This window comes from Amia ocellicauda, chromosome 15 (assembly GCF_036373705.1).
Source record: "Amia ocellicauda isolate fAmiCal2 chromosome 15, fAmiCal2.hap1, whole genome shotgun sequence".
NCBI lineage: Eukaryota > Metazoa > Chordata > Actinopteri > Amiiformes > Amiidae > Amia > Amia ocellicauda.
The window spans coordinates 28,980,395-28,984,547 of NC_089864.1; the positions used below are offsets into that span (position 1 = coordinate 28,980,395).

The window sequence follows — 4,153 nt, forward strand, 5'->3', positions numbered from 1 at the left end:
CAACCCCGGTTATCTGAAAAAGGAAGCACTGCCCAAGGGGGAGGGGTTTCTGCGCACTTCCGCGGGAACCCGATCGAAATGTCACTCTATCAAAGCTGCCATTGGCCTCTGCGCTCGTCACTCAGAACAGGTCCCTTCCCACTTCCTGTTCTATAAAACATGACGTCAGCACAGGTTCGTCCTCTTTTGCCGGGAGCCTGGACTCCTGCGCGACCTTGCAAACCTTGGACGGTGCTTCCTTTTTCAGATAACCAGGGTTGCATGCGCAACCTATCGTTATCTTTCAAGTCAGAAGCACTGCCCAAGGGGGAGGGGTTACTGTATAACAAAACCGTCGCAAGGGAGGAGGCAGCGAGCTGATAAGGGAGCCTGCCCTGAGGTGCAACGCTAGGGGTCCTCGGCAACACAACTCCAGACAGTAACCTCAGGGGCCCCGTAGGGCCACACCTGAGCCGTCCAGGAGCGAGGACACCTACTGGTTAGACCGGCTAACGCAGGGCAACATTAGCTCTACTGTGTTAACAAAGGAACTATATACACAGCGAGGCAGCGAAACTCAAGCGCCATCAGCTGGGAACAGCGGCAGTGAACTTCATTCTACAATTTTAGAATGGAGCCACAGTCCTGCTGTTTAACACATAATACATATATACACATATATACATCACGGGGTGCAGGAGCTGACTCATGCGCCACTCGTGGAACACAGGAGCAGTTGACACCTGTCGAATAGCGCAGCTAACGCAGGACAACTACAGCTCTACCGTGCAAATAAATTAACTATGTACACAGCGGGGCACTGGAGAACTCAAGTGCCCTCCGCTGGAGGACAACAGCAGCGGTCCCCTGCTCTATGGCGTAATACAGCCAGAGCTGGCCACAGACCTGCTGACCAATACACAGAGCGGGGTACAGGCCAAACACATGCACCACCGCAACACAATTACAATGAATGAACTATATACAGGGCAGCCTCTTAAGGCAACATGCCTGTAGGCCGCACGACAAGCCCCGGGAACACATCAACAGGGCTGTCTGTATATCCAGGAGCAGCTCGCGTGGGTGCTCAACTGGAAGGCATAGTCCGGTGGAAGGGAAAGACACGGTTCACTAGCTCCCTCAGGATGCACTTACAGGGGCAGACTGGGAGAGGAAAGGCAGGAGCCAGAGCCTGCAGGCTACTGGGGTTCGACTGCAGCCAAAACCGGGTTCCCAATGGAAGGGACCGGTCCCGTCACATCCAACCTGTAGAACCGGGCAAATGTAAGCAGCGAGGCCCAAGCTGCAGCCGCACAAATGTCTGCCAAGGGGGCACCTTGAAAAAGGGCCCACAATGTGGCAATGCCTCGAGTGGGCCACCAGGTGATCAGGCACCGGGGTCCCGGTGGACTCGTAGGCCATGGTAATGGTGTCCACAATACATTGCGAGAGGCACTGCTTTGAAAGCGCCTGGCCCTGTGTCCGTGCTCCATAAGACACAAACAGTTGGTCTGAGTGTCGAATGTCCTTAGTGCGTTCCAAATAGCACCTTAGGGCCCGCACAGGGCAGAGCAGGTGAAGCCGACTCTCTTGCTCTGAAGCGAAGGGAGGAGGATGAAAAGCCATCAACTCAATAGGCCTGTTGACATGAAATGGAGACAGCACTATTGGGAGGAACGCAGGGTTAGGCCGTAGCGTGACCCTGGAGCCATCTCCCGCAAAACGGACACACGATGGGTGTATGGACAGGGCGTGTAACTCGCTCACGCGTTTTGCAGAGGTGATTGCCAGAAAAAACGCAGTCTTAAGTGACACCAGCTTCAGCTCAGCTGAGTTCAGTGGCTCAAATGGGGCTTGGGAAAGTGCGTCCAGCACTACATCAGGGTGCCATGCGGGCAGTGAAAGGGTTCGAGGAGGCCGTAGCCGTCGAGCTCCTTTCAGAAACTGCACAGCCAGAAAATGAGACCCTGGAGGCTTGCCATCAATCCGAACATGACATGTCGAGATGGCCGCCAGATACACTTTGAGCGTGGACGGGGACTTGCCCTGGTCCAACAGCTCTTGTAGAAATTGCAATCTGACCCCGATGAGGCAATTAATTGGGTCTTGACCGCCGTCTTGGCACCAGGTGCTAAATGTCCGCCAGCGGTAGGAATACTGCGACCTCGTAGAGGGAGCTCTCGCTGATTGAATAGTGGCAACTACCGCGTCCGACAGACCCCAGGCAATCAATCGCTCCCGCTCAGGGGCCAGGCCCAGAACTGGAGGAGGCCCGGATTGGGGTGCCAAAGCGTGCCCTGCACCTGGGACAACAAGTCCACTCTCACTGGGAGCTGCCAAGGCTCTCCGTGGAGGAGGGCGATCAGGTCCACGAACCAGAATCTGCGAGGCCACCGCGGGGCTATCAGCAGAACTGTCGCTCGTTCTCTCCTGACCTTCTCCAGGACCACCGGGAGAAGGGGGAACGGTGGGAACGCGTAAAGGAGACAGCGTGGCCACTTGTGAGCTAGTGCGTCGATCCCTAGGGTTCCAGAGCGGTCTTGGACGGAGAACCATAGTGGGCAGTGTGTGGACTCTGCTGAGGCAAAGAGATCCACGTCCGCCCTGCCGAACCGGCTCCACAGTTATTGTACCACAAGCAGGTGGAGGCGCCATTCCAAGACCGGGGGGCCTCCCTGAGAAAGGAGGTCCGCCGCTGTGTTGGACAGGCCTGGGAGGTGAACTGCTCTGATGGAGCAGAACCGTGGTTGTGCCCACAGAAGCAGACGGCATGCTAGACAGTACAGTCTGCGCGACCGGAGACCTCCTTGCCTGTTGATATAGGCAACCACCGCTGTGTTGTCCGTCCGGACCAGCACATGTCTGTCCCGAAGGACTGGCAGGAAATGAGACAGTCCAAGGAGTACTGCTTGTAACTCCAGGATGTTGATATGGAGGGCCCGTGCAGGCTCCGTCCACCTGCCTCGGACTCCACGTCCGTCGCAGACTGCTCCCCAACCCTGCTTGGAGGCATCTGTCGTCATGACTGCTAGGTGGTAAACTGGCCCCAAGGACACACCGAGAGTCAAATAGTGACTGTGACTCGGCGTGCTCGATCGCAGCGAGGGTGCATCCTGAGAGACCTGAACCACCACTGCAACGGCCTCAACTGGAGGAGGCCAAGGGGGAGGGTCTGTGATGCAGCCGCTAGGAGGCCCAGCAGCCTCTGGCAAAGGGACACTCTGACACGAGCTCTCAGTTGGAAGAGGGAGAGACACGTGTGTATTGAGGCAACTCTCTCTGTCACCAGCGTGGCGAGCATGGCAACGGAATTGAGGCGCAGTCTGAGGAACTGTGCCTGCTGAGTTGGCATCAGGCGGCTCTTCTCTCGATTGACCCGAAGGCCCAATTCTGAGAGGCGGCCTAAAATCAGGTCCGTGTGAATCCGAACCTGCTCCCTTGAGTGAGAACAAACCAGCCAGTCGTCTAGATAATTGAGGACGCGGACCCCCTGGCAAAGCAAGGGAGCTAGCACGACGTCCATGCACTTGGAAAAAGTGCGTGGCGCTAGCGACAGGCCGAAGGGGAGAACAGCAAACTCGAACGCTCGGCCCTCGAAGGCAAAACTGAGAAAATGTCCTGTGCGCCTGCGCAATGGGGATGTGAAAGTAAGCATCTTTCAGATCCACCGTGGTGAACCAGTTGCCGGGCTTGATGGCCTGGGACATGGTGCGCAGGTTGAGCATCTTGAAGTGCAGCACCTTGAGGTGGCAGTTCAGGCGCCTGAGATCCAAATGGGGCGGAAACGGCCATCTTTCTTGGGCAAAAGGAAGTATGGGGAATAAAATCCCTCATGCTGCCCCGGCGGGGGCACTTTGCGGATTGCTCGCTTCTCCAGGAGAGCGGCGATTTCGACGCAAAGCGCCGCACGCGGCAACAGGTCCCTCACTCGCATCCACACCACGCCCTGGAAGGGGGGTGGACGTGTCTGAAATTGCAGGGAGTAGCCAACTGATATAATTTGGAGCACCCAAGAGTCTTCGGTGCAGTGTTGCCAATTGGAGAGTTGCTGGGGGGTGTAAAGGTGGGCCAGAGGCTGCTGGAACACCTCAGGGACAGGGCTCAGGTGGTGGAGGAGGCGGGGTCGAGCCGGGTCCCCTCCTACCACGAGCTGCCGCTTGGGCTCCAGCCTCAT

The 4,153-nt window shown here is 57.0% G+C and overlaps 1 pseudogene; it reads right to left on the reverse strand.

Annotated features, from left to right (window-relative positions):
* Positions 1–2,228: 2,228 nt before the first annotated feature.
* LOC136771440 (uncharacterized) lies at positions 2,229–4,153 on the reverse strand (annotated as a pseudogene).